Source organism: Rana temporaria, chromosome 3 (assembly GCF_905171775.1).
Source record: "Rana temporaria chromosome 3, aRanTem1.1, whole genome shotgun sequence".
NCBI lineage: Eukaryota > Metazoa > Chordata > Amphibia > Anura > Ranidae > Rana > Rana temporaria.
In genome coordinates this window covers 333,966,110-333,985,796 of record NC_053491.1, presented here as the reverse complement: position 1 = coordinate 333,985,796, position 19,687 = coordinate 333,966,110, and positions in this window count along the sequence as shown.

Genomic DNA, 19,687 nt, shown 5'->3' with positions numbered 1-19,687 from the left:
TATTTTCTGATCACTGCTTTTAGTGTCAGTGTGACAGAAAAAAGTGTCAGGGCAGTTAGGTTTAGGCCCCTTTAGGTCCAGGGTAGCCCCCTACCCCCCCCCCAATAAAGGTTTAACCCCTGATTGCCCCTAAAGTTAACCCTTTCACCCCTATTGCCAGTGTCACTAAGCGATCGGTTTCTGATCGCTGCATTAGTGTCACTGTTGCCGCTAGGCAGTTAGTTTTTTTTGAGGTTCGCCGCCAGGTTTATATAGCGTTAGGTACCCCCATAAATAAAGGTTTTAACCCCTGATTGCCCCTAGAGTTAACCCTTTCACCCCTATTGCCAGTGTCACTAAGCGATCGGTTTCTGATCGCTGTATTAGTGTCACTGTTGCCGCTAGGCAGTTAGTTTTTTTTGAGGTTCGCCGCCAGGTTTATATAGCGTTAGGTACCCCCATAAATAAAGGTTTTAACCCCTGATTGCCCCTAGAGTTAACCCTTTCACCCCTATTGCCAGTGTCACTAAGCGATCGGTTTCTGATCGCTGTATTAGTGTCACTGTTGCCGCTAGGCAGTTAGTTTTTTTTGAGGTTCGCCGCCAGGTTTATATAGCGTTAGGTACCCCCATAAATAAAGGTTTTAACCCCTGATTGCCCCTAGAGTTAACCCTTTCACCACTGATCACTGTATAAGTGTCACTGGTGACGTGGTTAGCCAGTTAGTTATTTAGTTATTTTAGGTTCGCCACCAGGTTTTTAGAAAGCGTTAGGTACCCCCATATATTACCGAATAAAGGTTTTAACCCCCTGATTGCCCCCTAGTTAACCCTTTCACCAGTGATCACCGTATAAGTGTTACGGTTGACGCTGGTTGGTTAGTTTGCTGTTTATAGCATCAGAGCACCCGCCGTATATAACCCAATAGGTTTAACCCCCTGATCACCCGGCGGGTGATATAAATTTAATTTTAGCGCCAGTCAGGGTCTGCGTCACCCCAGGCAGCGTTAGGTTAGAGCCAGTACCGCTTACACCCACTCGCTAAGCATACACCCCCCTTAGTGGTATAGGATCTGAACGGATCGATACCTGATCTGATCAGATCTATACTAGCGTACCCAGCAGTTTAGGGTACCCAAAAACGCATTGTTAGCGGAATCAGCCCAGATACCCGCTAGCACCTGCGTTTTCCCCCTCTGCCCAGCCCAACCCACCCAAGTGCAGTATCGATCGATCACTGTCACTTACAAAACACAAGACACATAACTGCAGCGTTCGCAGAGACAGGCCTGATCCCTGCGATCGCTTACAGTTTTTTTTGAAGCGTTTTCTACATTTGCTTTTCTATAGTCAGGTGCTTTTTTTACCTGTGAATCCTTACCATTGTACCACTAAATTTAGAGTCCAAAATGGCAAACCGAAGGTACAATGATAAGCAGGCCTTGGAGTTCATGTGCATGTCAGATAGTGAAGAGGAGGAGGTCACGCATCTGACAGATTCTGGCTCAGAATATGAACCCATTTACGACAGCGGCTCCATGTCAGATAGCTCGCACGACGAAGTTGAGGTCCCTGCTAAGGCCAGGCGTACCCGATCCCATTCTGATGTTGTTGAGCAGCAAGAACCGCAGGACCCTCGTATGGAGCAGAGATCCAGTACTAGCGCCGCTATTCCTTCTGGTGAATTGGCAAGCACCAGCGGCCTAGTACACCCTGGTCGTTTATCCAGCACTGCAGTAACACTTGGTGACGTGGCGAGTCCCATAAGTGCAGTTGAAGCTGGCGATGTGGCAAGCACAAGTAGTGTCCCGCTGCCACCAAGAAAAAGACAGAGACAGGCCCGTCGTGCCCATAGTGCCCTTCCTGTAGAATTTGCCTATCCTGATTGGGTCCCCACCACTTCTACAGCACCTGTACTTCCCCCATTCACTGGCCAACCCGGTATTCAGGTGGATACAGCGAACTTTATGTCACTTGATTTTTATTCGCTGTATTTCACGGAAGATCTCTATAGATCTATTGTGGACCAGACCAATTTATATGCTGGTACTTACATCGCCGCTAACCCCCAGTCTCGCCTTGCCAAAGAATGGAAACCTCTCGAGGTTTCCGAATTTAAGACCTTTCTGGGCCTTACCCTCAACATGGGCATACACAAATTTCCGTCATTGCGGATGTATTGGTCCACACATCCCATTGACCATATGTACATTTTCTCTGCTCACATGGCCAGGAGACGATACGAGGCGATCCTGCGGTTCCTGCATTTCAGTGACAATGCACTTTGTCGTCCACGTGGAGACCCTGAATTTGACCGGCTCTACAAAATTCGGCCCCTCGTAAACCATTTCAACGAACGTTTTGCAGCCTTGTTTAATCCCCAGCAGGTTGTATGCGTTGATGAGTCCCTGATTAAATTTGCTGGCCGCTTGTCTTTCAAACAGTTCCTTCCCAGCAAGCGTGCCAGATACGGGGTCAAGCTCTATAAGCTCTGTGACAGGGCCACAGGCTACACATGGAGCTTTAGGGTTTACGAGGGAAAAGATAGTCAGGTAGAGCCGGAAGGATGCCCAGATTACATGGGGAGCGCTGGCAAGATTGTTTGGGACTTGGTGTCACCCTTATTCGGAAAGGGGTACCATTTGTATGTGGACAATTTTTACAGCAGCGTGCCACTTTTTAGCCACTTATTTGATCAACAGATTGGAGCATGTGGCACCGTGCGACCTAATCGCCGGGGCTTCCCCCAGCGGCTTGTAGATGCCCGTGTTAGGCCGGGGGCGAGAGCCTGCTGCAGATGTAAAAATGTGCTCGCTGTGAAGTGGCGGGACAATAGGAATGTTTTCGTTCTTACCACCCTTCACGCAGACACGACAGTCCAAATTCGTACGGCGACTGGTGTTGTGGAGAAACCCCTCTGTGTCCACGAATATAACCTTAATATGGGAGGGGTGGACCTCAACGACCAGTTGATGGCGCCGTATCATATTGCCCGTAAGACGAGACGCTGGTACAAAAAAGTGTCTCTACATTTATTTCAATTGGCTCTACTGAATGCTCATGTCGTATACAGAGCTTCAGGACGGAATGAATCCTTCCTTCAATTCCAGAGGGATATCATCACAGAACTCCTGTATCCAGGCGGTATTGTACCTCACCATCTCCTACCAAATGCAGTAAGCCGACTGCATGAGAGGCATTTTTCTTATGTCCTCCCGAGTACCCCTACCCAACGAGCCCCCCAAAGAAAATGTCGTGTCTGTACCAAGCGCGGATTTAGGCGTGACACCCGTTATTTTTGTCCCAAATGTCCTGGCAATCCTGGTCTTTGTATTGGTGAATGTTTTGAACGCTTCCACACACACGTTAATTATTAGTGTAGGGTGAAACATTTCACAGGCTAGGCACACTCACACAGGGTCTCCCAAGATGCCATCGCATTTTGAGAGACCCAAACCTGGAACCGAAAAGTTGAAGTTACAGTTCACAGTTACAAAAAAAAGTGTTAAAAAAAAAAAAAAAAAAAGTAAAAAATAAAAACACACAAAAAAATATAAAATAAAAAAACCAAAAATAGTTGTCGTTTTATTGTTCTCTCCCTCTCTATTCTCTCTCTATTGTTCTGCTCTTTTTTACTGTATTCTATTCTGCAAAGTTTTATTGTTGTTATGTTTTTTCATGCTTGCTTTTCAGGTATGTAATTTATTTTACTGTTTTCAGGTACGCCATTCAGCTGTTGCGCGGACTTATTTATCTTGACAGCAACAGCGTTTGCTCCCACGATATATAAAGCCACGACTCCAGTGCTGTAGGAGGTGATTTCACCACCACAGTTAAAAAAAAGAGCATATATGCCGAAGCATGCGGGCAGCAGGGGCGGAGGAGCGATTTTGCTCCTAATGCCGCGTACATACGGTTGACATTCCTACGGAGGCTTTCCCGTGGAAAAGTCTGACCATGTGTACACGGCATAGAAAAGTCCGACCGTGTGTACGCGGCATAGAAAAGTCCGACCGTACGCGGCATAACTTTTTTGCGGGAGGATGCCCCCATGCTTTGGCATATATATATATTTTAGGCACAGGTTGCGTTAAAAAATGTTTTATTTTTTACTATGTTTTTTATAGGTATTTGCTTTGCAGGTATGGTATGATCTTACTGTTATACTGGAATGTTACTTTGTTTTAATGTTAACCATCATTTGCTTAGCAGGTACGCCATTCAGTTGCAGTGCGGATTTATTTAGCGTGACAGCAACAGCGTTTGCTCCCACGATATATAAAGCCGCGACTCCAATGCTGTAGGAGGTGATTTCACCACTACAGTTCAAAAAAGAGCATATATGCCGGAGCATGGGGGCATTAGGGGCGGAGGAGCGATTTTGCTCCTAATGCCGCGTACATACGGTTGACATTCCTACGGAGGCTTTCCTGTGGAAAAGTCTGACCATGTGTACACGGCATAGAAAAGTCCGACCGTGTGTACGCGGCATAGAAAAGTCCGACCGTACGCGGCATAACTTTTTTGCGGGAGGATGCCCCCATGCTTCGGCATATATAAATGGTGCATGTATGCCCATCATTAGAAGTGGGTGGATGAAGGGAGGTATTCTAATGGTGGGCATACCCACCGATCAATCTTTTTTTTGTTCAGCCAACAGACTGCATGAAAAAAAAAAAGATTACAATACATGTCCAACAAGAACCATCAACGTACTGGTATGTTGCAGGACTTTGAATGGTTATACCAGAATGATGCCTGCGGGTTTAGGCATCATCTTGGTATCATTCTTTTCAGCCAGCGGTCGGCTTTCATGTAAAAGCAGTCCTAGCGGCTAATTAGCCTCTAGACTGCTTTTACATTCAGTGGGAGGGAATGTCCCCCCCCCCAGATATAAACGGCGCCATTGAGAATATGGGAAAGCATTTTATCACACCGATCTTGGTGTGGTCAGATGCTTTGAGGGCAGAGGAAAGATCTAGGGTCTAATAGACCCCATTTAAAAAAAAAAAAGAGTACCTGTCACTAACTATTGCTATCATAAGGGATATTTACATTCCCTGAGATAACAATAAAAATGGTAAAAAAATAAATAAATGGAAGGAACAGTTAACAAATAAAATAAAAAAAGCGAAATAAATATATAAAAAAAAAAAAAAAAAAAAAAAAGCATCCCTGTCCCCCCCTGCTCTTGCGCAAAGACGAACGCAAGCGTCCGTCTGGAGTCATATGTAAACAGCAATTGCACCATGCATGTGAGGTATCACCGCGAAGGGCAGATCGAGGGCAGTCATTTTAGCAGTAGACCTACTCTGTAAATCTAATGTGGTAACCTGTAAAGGCTTTTAAAGGCTTTTAAAAATGTATGTAGTTTGTCGCCACTGCGCGTTTGTGCGCAATTTTAAAGTATGTCGTGTTTGGTATCCATGTACTCGGCCTAAGATCATAATTTTTATTTCATCAATAATTTGGGCAATATAGTGTGTTTTAGTGCTTTAAAATAAAAAAAAGTGTATTTTTTCCCCAAAAAATGCGTTTGAAAAAACGCTGCGCAAATACTGTGTGGAAATTTTTTTTGCAACACCTACCATTTTAATCTGTAGGGCCTTTGCTTTAAAAAAATATATAATGTTTGGGGGTTCAACTTTACTTTCTTGCAAAAAAATAATATGTTTTTATGTAAACAAACAGTGTCAGAAAGGGCTTTTTCTTCAAGTGGTTAGAAGAGTGGGTGATGTGTGACATAAGCTTCTAATTGTTGTGCATAAAATGCCAGGACAATTGAAAACCCCCCCAAATGACCCCATTTTGGAAAGTAGACACCCCAAGCTATTTGCTGAGAGGCATCTTAAGTCCATGGAATATTTTAGATTTTGACCCAAGTTGCGGGAAATATAAATATATATATATATATATATTTTTTTTTGCGCAAAGTTGTCACTAAATGATATATTGCTCAAACATGCCATGGGCATATGTGGAATTACACCCCAAAATGCATTCTGCTGCTTCTCCTGAGTACGGGGATACCACATGTGTGAGACTTTTTGGGAGCCTAGCCGCGTACGGGACCCCAAAAACCAATCACCGCCTTCAGGCTTTCTAAGGGTGTAAATTTTTGATTTCACTCCTCACTACCTATCACAGTTTCGAAGGCCATAAAATGCCAAAATAGCACAAAAAAAACCCAAATGACCCCATTTTGGAAAGAAGACACCCCAAGGAAACTGCTGAGAGGCATGTTGAGTCCATTGATTTTTTTTTTTTTTGTCCAAAGTGATTGAATAATGAGAAAAAAAAAAAAAAAAAGAAAAATGTGTCACTAAATGATATATTGCTCACACATGCCATGGTTATATGTGGAGTTGCACCCTAAAATACATTCTGCTGCTTCTCCTGAGTACGGGGATACCACATGTTTGGGACTTTTTGGGAGCCTAGCCGCGTACGGGACCCCGAAAACCAAGCACCGCCTTCAGCATTTCTAAGGGCGCAAATTTTTGATTTCACTCCTCACTACCTATCACAGTTTCGAAGGCCATAAAATGCCAAAATAGCACAAAAAACCCCCAAATGACCCCATTTTGGAAAGTAGACACCCCAAGCTATTTGCTGAGAGGCATGTTGAGTCCATGGAATATTTAATTTTTTTGCCCCAAGTGATTGAATCATGACCAAAAAAAATTAAAATAAAAAAATGTACAAAATATTGTCACTAAATGATATATTTCTCACACATGCCATGGTTATATGTGGAATTGCACCCCAAAATACATTCTGCTACTTCTCCTGAGTACGGGGATACCACATGTGTGGGACTTTTTGGGAGCCTAGCCGCGTATGAGACCCCGAAAACCAAGCACCGCCTTCAAGATTTCTAAGGACATAAATTTTTGATTTCACTCACACAAATCTTGAAGGCAGTGCTTGGTTTTCGGGGCCCCGTACGCGGCTAGGCTCCCAAAAAGTCCCACACATGTGGTATCCCCGTACTCAGGAGAAGCAGCAGAATGTATTTTGGGGTGCAATTCCACATATAACCGTGGCATGTGTGAGAAATATATCATTTAGTGACAACGTTTTGTATTTTTTTTTTTTGGTCATTATTCAGTGACTTGGGGCAAAAAAATTAAATATTCCATGGACTCAACATGCCTCTCAGCAAATAGCTTGGGGTGTCTACTTTCCAAAATGGGGTCATTTGGGGGGGTTTTGTGCTGTTTTGGCATTTTATTGCCTTCGAAACTGTGATAGGTAGTGAGGAGTGAAATCAAAAATTTATGCCCTTAGAAATCCTGAAGGCGGTGATTGGTTTTCGGGGTCCCGTACGCGGCTAGGCTCCCAAAAAGTCCCACACATGTGGTATCCCCGTACTCAGGAGAAGCAGCAGAATGTATTTTGGGGTGCAATTCCACATATAACCGTGGCATGTGTGAGAAATATATCATTTAGTGACAACGTTTTGTATTTTTTTTTTTTTGGTCATTATTCAGTGACTTGGGGCAAAAAAATTAAATATTCCATGGACTCAACATGCCTCTCAGCAAATAGCTTGGGGTGTCTACTTTCCAAAATGGGGTCATTTGGGGGGGTTTTGTGCTGTTTTGGCATTTTATTGCCTTCGAAACTGTGATAGGTAGTGAGGAGTGAAATCAAAAATTTATGCCCTTAGAAATCCTGAAGGCGGTGATTGGTTTTCGGGGTCCCGTACGCGGCTAGGCTCCCAAAAAGTCCCACACATGTGGTATCCCCGTACTCAGGAGAAGCAGCAGAATGTATTTTGGGGTGCAATTCCACATATGCCCATGGCATATGTGAGAAATATATCATTTAGTGACAACGTTTTGTAAAAAATTTTTTTTTTTTTTTTTTGGTCATTATTCAATCACTTGGGGCCATAAAATTAAATATTCCATGGACTCAACATGCCTCTCAGCAAATAGCTTGGGGTGTCTTCTTTCCAAAATGGGGTCATTTGGGGGGGTTGTGTGACATCTTGGCATTTTATGGCCTTCAAAACTGTGATAGGTAGTGATAGGTAGTGAGGAGTGAAATCAAAAATGTATGCCCTTAGAAATCTTGAAGGCGGTGCTTTGTTTTCGGGGCCCCGTACGTGGCTAGGCTCACAAAAAGTCCCACATATGTGGTATCCCCGTACTCGGGAGAAGCAGCAGAATGTCTTTTGGGGTGCAATTCCACATATAACTATGGCATGTGTGAGCAATATATCATTTAGTGACAACTTTGTGCAAAAAAAAATCAGTTTGTCATATTCCCGCAACTTGTGTCAAAATATAAAATATTCCATGGACTCGACATGCCTCTCAGCAAATAGCTTAGGGTGTCTACTTTCCAAAATGGGGTCATTTGGTTTTTTTTTTTGCTATTTTGGCATTTTATGGCCTTCGAAACCTTGATAGGTAGTGAGGAGTGAAATCAAAAATTTGTGCCCTTAGAAATGCTGAAGGCGGTGCTTGGGTTTTGGGGCCCCGTATGCGGCTAGGCTCCCAAAAAGTCCCACACATGTGGTATCCCCGTACTCAGGAGAAGCAGCAGAATGTATTTTGGGGTGCAATTCCACATATAACCATGGCATGTGTGAGAAATATATCATTTAGTGACAACTTTTTGTAAACATTTTTTTTTTTTTTTTTTTTCGTCATTATTCAATCACTTGGGACAAAAAAATTAAATATTCAATGGACTCAACATGCCTCTCAGCAGTTTCCTTGGGGTGTCTACTTTCCAAAATGGGGTCATTTGGGGGGGTTTTGTACTGCCTTGCCATTTTAGCACCTCAAGAAATGAGATAGGCAGTCATAAAATAAAAGCTGTGTAAATTCCAGAAAATGTACCCTAGTTTGTAGACGCTATAACTTTTGCGAAAACCAATAAATATACGCTTATTGCGATTTTTTTTACTAAAGACATGTGGCTGAATACATTTTGGCCTAAATGTTTGACTAAAATTTAGTTTATTCGATTTTTTTTACTTTTTGTTATAAGAAAAATCATTTTTTTTCAAAATTTACGGTCTTTTTGCGTTTATATCGCAAAAAATAAAAATCGCAGAGGCGATCAAATACCATCAAAATAAAGCTCTATTTGTGGGAAGAAAAGGACGCAAGTTTCGTTTCGGTACAACATTGCATGACCGCGCAATTACCAGTTAAAGCAGCGCATTGCCAAATTGTAAAAACACCTCTGGTCTTTAGACAGCGTATTGGTCCGGAGCTTAAGTGGTTAACTAGATAGATAGATAGATAGATAGATAGAAAGATAGATAGAGTAGGAAGTGTAGTCAGTATAGTTAAAAGTACAGTTTGTAGAGAATATATTCACATCCTTAGGCGTTGTCAATATATTTATAAACTGTACAGCTCAGCTAGTTTATCTATCAGGCAGGAGATTGTTCTACATGCAGCGCTCTAACGTGTTGTATTGCCTGCATTAGGGATTTACTTTAAATATAATTATTCTGTGTTATTTAACGTGTGCTAGTTAATTGCACACACAGACGCATTACCTGTTACTGCACGTGTGCAATTTATTTGCACAGAAGCGCAGTCGCTGTTAATGCAACTGGGCTATTGAATTGCACAGAAACGCAGTCGCTATTACTGCGTGCGTGCTGTTTAATAGCAACTAAAGGCAGTTGGTGTCACTGCGTGCGTGCTGTTAAATCGCATTTGACCGCAGTCGCTATTACTGCGTGCGTGCTGTTTAATAGCAACTAAAGGCAGTTGGTGTCACTGCGTGCGTGCTGTTAAATCGCATTTGACCGCAGTCGCTATTACTGCGTGCGTGCTGTTTAATAGCAACTAAAGGCAGTTGGTGTCACTGCGTGCGTGCTGTTAAATCGCATTTGACCGCAGTCGCTATTACTGCGTGCGTGCTGTTTAATAGCAACTAAAGGCAGTTGGTGTCACTGCGTGCGTGCTGTTAAATCGCATTTGACCGCAGTCGCTATTACTGCGTGCGTGCTGTTTAATAGCAACTAAAGGCAGTTGGTGTCACTGCGTGCGTGCTGTTAAATCGCATTTGACCGCAGTCGCTATTACTGCGTGCGTGCTGTTTAATAGCAACTAAAGGCAGTTGGTGTCACTGCGTGCGTGCTGTTAAATCGCATTTGACCGCAGTCGCTATTACTGCGTGCGTGCTGTTTAATAGCAACTAAAGGCAGTTGGTGTCACTGCGTGCGTGCTGTTAAATCGCATTTGACCGCAGTCGCTATTACTGCGTGCGTGCTGTTTAATAGCAACTAAAGGCAGTTGGTGTCACTGCGTGCGTGCTGTTAAATCGCATTTGACCGCAGTCGCTATTACTGCGTGCGTGCTGTTTAATAGCAACTAAAGGCAGTTGGTGTCACTGCGGCTATTTTGTTACTTTACACTTGAGCCAAGTCGCTCTTACTGTGTGGTTGCTGTTTAATACCATCTGAAAGCAGTTGGTGTGACAGCGACTATTTTGTTACTTTACACTTGAACCAAGTCGCTCTTACTGTGTGGTTGCTGTTTAATACCATCTGAACGCAGTCGGTGTGACAGTGACTATTTTGTTACTTTACACTTGAGCCAAGTCGCTCTTACTGTGTGGTTGCTGTTTAATACCATCTGAACGCAGTCGGTGTGACAGCGACTATTTTGTTACTTTACACTTGAGCCAAGTCGCTCTTACTGTGTGGTTGCTGTTTAATACCATCTGAACGCAGTCGGTGTGACAGCGACTATTTTGTTACTTTACACTTGAGCCAAGTCGCTCTTACTGTGTGGTTGCTGTTTAATACCATCTGAACGCAGTTGGTGTGACAGCGACTATTTTGTTACTTCACACTTGAGCCAAGTCGCTCTTACTGTGTGGTTGCTGTTTAATACCATCTGAACGCAGTTGGTGTGACAGCGACTATTTTGTTACTTTACACTTGAACCAAGTCGCTCTTACTGTGTGATTGCTGTTTAATACCATCTGAACGCAGTCGGTGTGACAGCGACTACTTTGTTACTTTACACTTGAGCCAAGTCGCTCTTACTGTGTGGTTGCTGTTTAATACCATCTGAACGCAGTTGGTGTGACAGCGACTATTTTGTTACTTTACACTTGAGCCAAGTCGCTCTTACTGTGTGGTTGCTGTTTAACACCATCTGAACGCAGTCGGTGTGACAGCGACTATTTTGTTACTTCACACTTGAGCCAAGTCGCTCTTACTGTGTGGTTGCTGTTTAATACCATCTGAAAGCAGTTGGTGTGACAGCGACTATTTTGTTACTTTACACTTGAGCCAAGTCGCTCTTACTGTGTGGTTGCTGTTTAATACCATCTGAACGCAGTTGGTGTGACAGCGACTATTTTGTTACTTTACACTTGAGCCAAGTCGCTCTTACTGTGTGGTTGCTGTTTAATACCATCTGAACGCAGTCGGTGTGACAGCGACTATTTTGTTACTTTACACTTGAGCCAAGTCGCTCTTACTGTGTGGTTGCTGTTTAATACCATCTGAACGCAGTTGGTGTGACAGCGACTATTTTGTTACTTCACACTTGAGCCAAGTCGCTCTTACTGTGTGGCTGCTGTTTAATACCATCTGAACGCAGTCGGTGTGACAGCGACTATTTTGTTACTTTACACTTGAGCCAAGTCGCTCTTACTGTGTGGTTGCTGTTTAATACCATCTGAACGCAGTCGGTGTGACAGCAACTATTTTGTTACTTTACACTTGAGCCAAGTCGCTCTTACTGTGTGGTTGCTGTTTAATACCATCTGAACGCAGTTGGTGTGACAGCGACTATTTTGTTACTTCACACTTGAGCCAAGTCGCTCTTACTGTGTGGTTGCTGTTTAATACCATCTGAACGCAGTTGGTGTGACAGCGACTATTTTGTTACTTTACACTTGAACCAAGTCGCTCTTACTGTGTGATTGCTGTTTAATACCATCTGAACGCAGTCGGTGTGACAGCGACTACTTTGTTACTTTACACTTGAGCCAAGTCGCTCTTACTGTGTGGTTGCTGTTTAATACCATCTGAACGCAGTTGGTGTGACAGCGACTATTTTGTTACTTTACACTTGAGCCAAGTCGCTCTTACTGTGTGGTTGCTGTTTAATACCATCTGAACGCAGTCGGTGTGACAGCGACTATTTTGTTACTTCACACTTGAGCCAAGTCGCTCTTACTGTGTGGTTGCTGTTTAATACCATCTGAAAGCAGTTGGTGTGACAGCGACTATTTTGTTACTTTACACTTGAACCAAGTCGCTCTTACTGTGTGATTGCTGTTTAATACCATCTGAACGCAGTCGGTGTGACAGCGACTATTTTGTTACTTTACACTTGAGCCAAGTCGCTCTTACTGTGTGGTTGCTGTTTAATACCATCTGAACGCAGTTGGTGTGACAGCGACTATTTTGTTACATAACACCTGAACGCATAACTATGGCTGGAAGGACAAAGAGAGGCAGAGAGTCACGAGGGCAAGCAGGCTCTGCATCTAGAGGTAACGCTGGTGATGGATGTGGTGCATCCTCTTCAGCACGTGGCCGTGGCCGCTCGTCCTTCTTTTCGGGAGCTGGCCGTGTTGAGCCTCAACATGCTGAGAAATTAGTTGAGTGGATGACCAAGCCGTCCTCATCCTCCTCATCCTCTCTCACACAGACTGATTATAGTTTGTCTGGCAAAGCAGCTGCCAAGGCTTCCTCTACCCTCTGCACAATGGGATCACACAATCCTTCCCTAGTCCCACCGTGTCCTCCTGAGGAGTCCCCCGAACTGTTTCAACACAGTGTTGGGTACATGCTAGCTGAAGATGCACAGCGTTTTGAAGACTCCGATGACGGAACACTGATAGAGGAAGGCATTGATGTGAGCCCAGGGAGAGGGGGTGGCCGAGAGGGACAACAATCTGGGAGTGATGTTCCCCCAGCTGGAGCATACTGCCAGGTTGTCGCCAGTGATGATGAGGAGGGAGGGGATGATGAGGTCATTGACTCTACCTGGGTGCCTGGTAGGAGAGAGGAGGAGGAGGAAGAGGACGAGGCACAGGCACATCTTCAAAGAGGCAGGAAGCCCTCCAGGGGTCAGCTTAAGGGCAGTACACCAACTGCATTACGTGGCGCTGCTGTGTCTCAACAGTACAGCAAAAGTTCTTTGGTGTGGGCCTTTTTTGAAACCTGTCCATCAGATGCTACCTTTGCTGTTTGCAACATATGTCTCAAGCGTATCTCGCGTGGCCAAAACATCACCCGCTTGGGCACCACATGCTTGTCCAGACATATGTCGACCTGCCATGCAGCTCGTTGGCAGGCATACCAGAAAGACCCACACCAAAGACCAAAGCGGTCCTCCCCTTGCCCTTCTGTGACCTCAAACCCCACTAGACCCCTAGTCCTCTCTGCAGCCTGCACCGAAGGTGTAGAAATAGGTGTGTCACAACGTAGTAGTGGTAGTACATCCGGCCAATCTACTGATATTACCAGACAAATTTCCCTGCCCCAGCTGCTGCAGCGCCGAAAGAAGTACGCTCCCAGCCATCCACATGCCCAGCGGTTGAATGCTAGCTTAGCAAAATTGCTAGCACTTCAACTGCTACCTTTTCAGTTGGTAGATTCTGCCCCCTTCCGTGAGTTTGTGGAATGTGCAGTACCTCAGTGGCAAGTACCCAAACGCCACTTTTTTTCACGGAAGGCGATTCCGGCTCTCTACCGGCATGTGGAAGGCAATGTCCATACCTCGCTGGACAGGGCGGTCAGTGGTAAGGTGCATCTTACCGCTGACTCATGGTCCAGCAGGCATGGACAGGGACGTTACCTGTCTTTTACGGCCCATTGGGTGACTCTGCTGGCAGCTGGGAAGGACGCAGGTCAAGGCACAGTAGTTTTGGAGGTTGTTCCACCACCACGCCTCCAAAACACTACAACTGCTTGTGACACACCTCTCTCCTCCACCCCCTCCTCTTCTTCTTCCTCTGTGGCCTCTTCCTGTGGTGATGTTGGCTCAGAACCAGCCGTGCTCCGTAGGCGTACGACGGGCTACGCAGGAATGCAGGCCAAGAGATGCCATGCGGTCCTAGAGCTGGTGTGCTTGGGAGACAGGAGCCACACTGGGGAAGAGGTTCTTTCAGCTCTGCAGGGGCAGGCTCAGAGGTGGTTGACGCCACGCCAGCTGAAGCCTGGAATGGTGGTCAGCGATAATGGCACCAACCTCCTCTCTGCCCTGCGACGTGGAAAACTCACCCATGTGCCCTGTTTTGCGCATGTTCTCAATTTGGTGGTGCAGCGGTTCTTGGGCAGGTACCCTGGCTTACAGGATGTCCTGAGGCAGGCCAGGAAAGTCTGTGTGCATTTCCGGAGGTCATATAATGCCACTGCTCGGCTGACAGACCTCCAGAGGGAATACAACCTGCCCAAGAACCGCCTAATCTGTGACATGCCCACCAGATGGAACTCTACGTTGGCCATGCTGCAGCGGCTGCACACGCAGCAGAGGGCCATCAATGAGTACCTGTGCCAATATGGCAGCAGAACTGGCTCAGGGGAGCTTGGGTTTTTTTCACCACGCCAGTGGGCCTTGATCAGGGATGCATGCACTGTCCTGTCACCATTTGAGGAGGCCACGAGGATGGTAAGCAGTGACAGTGCATGCATCAGTGAGACTGTCCCGCTTATTCACATGTTGGAGCACACCCTACGTGGAATAATGGACAGGGCCCTTGAGGCAGAACAGAGGGAGGAAGAGGAGGACTTCCTTACCTCTCAAGGCCCCCTTTATCCAGACACTGTTCCTGCTTGCCCACCTGGAACACAGGAAGAGGAGGATGAGGAAGAGGAAGAGGAGGAGGAGGAGGATTGTATCAGCAGCATGGAGGTGGAGCCTAGCACTCAGCATCAACAGCAGCAGTCTTCAAGGGATCATTTACAGTCCCAAGGAACACGTGGACTTTTACGTGGCTGGGATGAGGTGGCTGAGGATCCTGTCGTCCTCAGTGACCCAGAGGACTGTGCCCCGAATGCCTCTGCAAACCTACGCTGCATGGCCTCTCTGATTCTGCAAAGCCTGCGTAAGGATCCTCGTGTACGTGCTATCAAGGAGAGGGATCATTACTGGCTGGCAACTCTCCTTGATCCACGTTACAAGAGTAAGGTAACGGATCTTATGTTGCCATCGCAGAGGGAGCAGAAGATGAAACTACTGCGGGAGGCCTTGCAGAAGGGTCTGTGCAATGCGTTCCCAGAACCGGGGGGATTACCAAAACCTGGCCCTGGACAACGTCTTGCTGAGGCTTCGGTGAGTCAGAGAAGGAGCGGTGGAGAAGGTGGCCGTCTGACCGATGCGTTCAGACAATTTTTTAGTCCGCAGCCCCAAGGTCTGACCGGTTCCAGCAACCATCGCCAGCGTCTGGTTTACATGGTCCGGGAATACCTAGCGGCAAGATCCGACTTGGACACCTTCCCCACGGAAAATCCTCTGGCTTACTGGGTCTTGAGGATGGATCACTGGCCAGAGCTTGCACAGTACGCAATTGAGCTACTGGCTTGCCCTGCATCCAGTGTTCTTTCAGAACGTACATTCAGTGCTGCTGGAGGCTTTGTGACCGATCACAGGGTACGCCTCTCCACCGACTCTGTTGATCGACTGACCTTCATCAAAATGAATCAGGCTTGGATCAACACCGGCTACCAAGCACCTGATGCTGATGTTACTGAATAAGAATTTTGTGTTGAAATATCAGATCCCTTTGAGACTGCTGATGCTGAGTGACTGTCCTGTTGTGCTGCTGATGGAATATCCTTCTCCTCCTCACTTTTCATGCTGTTAGCTAGTAAGAAATTTTGTTTTTCTGTGCTCCGCCACCAGTGCCTAAGGCCTAATTTTTCTGCCCCTGTTTAACAGGGGCGCCTAATAACAATTTTTGATGCAATACTTTGCACGTGGCCTAAGGCCTAATTTTTGTGCCCCTGTGTAACAGGGGCGCCTAATAACAATTTTTGATGCAATACTTTGCACGTGGCTCCTTGTTGCGCTCCAATTACAGATATTGGGAGGGGTTGCAGTGTTATGTTGCGCCTAATAACAATTTTGGATGCAATACTTTGCACGTGGCCTAAGGCCTAAGGCCTAATTTTTCTGCCCCTGTGTAACAGGGGTGTCTAATAACAATTTTTGATGCAATACTTTGCATGTGGCCTAAGGCCTAATTTTTCTGCCCCTGTGTAACAGGGGTGTCTAATAACAATTTTTGATGCAATACTTTGCACGTGGCTCCTTGTTGCGCTCCAATTACAGATATTGGGAGGGGTTGCAGTGTTATGTTGCGCCTAATAACAATTTTGGATGCAATACTTTGCACGTGGCCTAAGGCCTAAGGCCTAATTTTTCTGCCCCTGTGTAACAGGGGTGTCTAATAACAATTTTTGATGCAATACTTTGCATGTGGCCTAAGGCCTAAGGCACAATGTTTGTGCCCCTGTGTAACAGGGGCGTCTAATAACAATTTTTGATGCAATACTTTGCACGTGGCCTAAGGCACAATTTTTGTGCCCCTGTGTAACAGGGGCGCCTAATAACAATTTTTGATGCAATACTTTGCACGTGGCTCCTTGTTGCGCTCCAATTACAGATATTGGGAGGGGTTGCAGTGTTATGTTGCGCCTACGGACACATTTTTATGCCCCTGTGTAACAGGGGCACCTAATAACAATTTTTGATGCAATACTTTGCACGTGGCTCCTTGTTGCGCTCCAATTACAGATATTGGGAGGGGTTGCAGTGTTATGTTGCGCCTATGGACACATTTTTATGCCCCTGTGTAACAGGGGCACCTAATAACAATTTTTGATGCAATACTTTGCACGTGGCTCCTTGTTGCGCTCCAATTACAGATATTGGGAGGGGTTGCAGTGTTATGTTGCGCCTATGGACACATTTTTATGCCCCTGTGTAACAGGGGCACCTAATAACAATTTTTGATGCAATACTTTGCACGTGGCTCCTTGTTGCGCTCCAATTACAGATATTGGGAGGGGTTGCAGTGTTATGTTGCGCCTACGGACACATTTTTATGCCCCTGTGTAACAAGGGCGCCTAATAACAATTTTTGATGCAATACTTTGCACGTGGCTCCTTGTTGCGCTCCAATTACAGATATTGGGAGGGGTTGCAGTGTTATGTTGCGCCTACGGACACATTTTTATGCCCCTGTGTAACAAGGGCGCCTAATAACAATTTTTGATACAATACTTTGCACGTGGCTCTTTGTTGCGCTACAATTACAGTATGTTTGAGGGGTGCCCTTTTTTCTACAATTTTGCTTTCCCAAAAAGATAATGCCACCCCCCCACCACCCCTAAAATAATCGAGATATTGTTCCCACACAGCACGTGCGCAACCAGTATTAAATTACTTTGTTCTTATAATAATTTAATGTTGTGCAGGGACATTTCTAAACATGTGCCACTACTAGAGACACACAGCAGGTGTGATATTTGAAGGAATTTTTCATTTTTTTTTTTTCACTTTAAACATCATTAAAATCGCTGCTCCGCAAAAACGTCTGTTTTTAAAATATTTTTTTCGATTGATACATGTTCCCTGGGGCAAGACCCGGGTTCTGAAAGACGTTTACCAACATTAAATTGAATATTGGTCTTTAAAATGATCGTTTTTGAATTCGAACGTTCGAGTCCCATAGACTTCAATGGGGTTCTAAATGTTCGCGCGAACCCGCGGTCTGTTCGAACGTTCTGATGCGAACCGAACCCGGGTATGTTCGGCTCATCCCTACATGAGACCACTGGACTTTACTACAATTAAAGTAGAATTATAGGCAATACTTTTTTTCATTTTGGATAGAGCAAGGACGGGTTATAACCCCTGTCAGAGATTTTTTTCATTGTTCCATTGCATACATTTCCCTTTACTTCCTGTCCCATAGCCAAACAGGAAGTGAGAGGAAATCCCTGCAAATAAAGGGAATTCCTTGGGGACCCCCAGGTTACCAGAACTAGTAACCCCATTGGAAGATTACCCCCCTATAAATTTTCTGGGGACAACACAAAATGTGGGATTTTCTTTTACTTTCACTTTCAATGATAATGGTAAACAGGACAGATAGAGAGGCTAAATCTCCCTAACAGTGGCACAGACAGCAATAAAAACAGACAGGTGTTCTAATCCCTCTCCACTCTATCCAAATAGAAAACAAGAAACAAAAGTTTTGCCTTTAGTTATAAGTTAACCACTTGCCGACCAAGCTATAATCGAATAATGGCTACAGCACGGCCGGCTAGTTCTGGGACGTCGTCATATGACGGTGTCCCATGATCGCGCCCGCTGCAGGCCGCGGACAGAGGACACTGCTGATCACAGATTGAGGTAAAGAGCCAATCAGCAGCTCTTCTTTTTTTTTTTTTAGCCCATGGCGTGTGAAACACACCCAAAAAAAGTGCACACACATAAAGAGTGACACAAAACGTGCAACGGGTGTTACACTTGTCCTCCACAAGGAAGGACCTTACCCTGATCCCCCGGGGCGTTAGGCTCCAGATGGGGACTGAGGTACTTCACATGGTCCATCTTGCCGAAACCTGACGGATCCCGTTCTCTGGAGGGTCTGCCGAAACAGACCCACCCAAGTACTTGGTGGGGCTCCCCCAAAGAGAGACCCCATGAAAGCATACGAACTAAGCCAAAAGGCCATGTCCACTCACTCCCAAGAAGTTCAGGGCAGGCCCGAGGACCTACACCCTACTGATCACACTGTGACAAAAAACATGTAACAAACCAACAAAAAAAAGACATAAAAGTGACACACACAGGGTCAAATAAAAAGAAATTGGGGAGAAGGAAGATGAGGAAGAGTGAAAGTGACCGATGGTCAGCCCTCCGGCCAGGAATCAAAAATTCCTCTGGTCCTAGCCAAAAGGCCCAGCCCTAGAGGCAGGTGCTAAAAAAGTGTGTTATGGTGAAGTGACCATGGTGCCAAAACTCAAAAGTGCTGAGGGCAACGCTAGTGCAGCTATGACACCCCTGAACTGCCACTCCAGTCCAGGGGCACATTCACCATAGGCTTTTCGGTTCCCCCCGACCAGATCAGTGCGGCACTCCGCTCCTACCAGATCGAGAGCCCTTCTGGGTTTTCTTAGGGAGAGCCACCGACTATCATAGCAGCCTCCACTTGTACTAACCCTTCCAGGCCACCATCAATCCAGCAGATTTGCATGGCTCACCCAGCTCCTCCACCGGACGCCAATAAGAGCATTGCCTACTACACCAACACCGGGCAGAAGAACCCCCAGCCCTCCGCCTCAACCCAATGGTTCTCCATCCTCATCAGGAGGCTTTCGCCATTACACCAGCAGGTTTTGCATATGCCACCGCCATCCCTTTCCACCTTGCCGTGTACTAGGGACAGCTAGCACAGCGCCATCTCCTGGCAACTGATAAGAACAGATACTACACTTGATCTTAGCCAAAAGGCCGCCAATCATGTAAACAGAAGTCGGTTATCAGCACTCCATTCCTCATGCTGACAGCATAAGGAGAGGAGAAGAGAGCCAATAACCAGCTTCTCTAAAAGGGACATGTACACTAATAAAAAGGGCACTGATTATCAGTGCAGTCCCAACAGTACCCACCAGTGCTGCCAGTCAGTGCCCATGAGTGGCTCCTCATCAGTTTTACCTATCAATGCTGCCCATCAGCACCACCTATCAGTG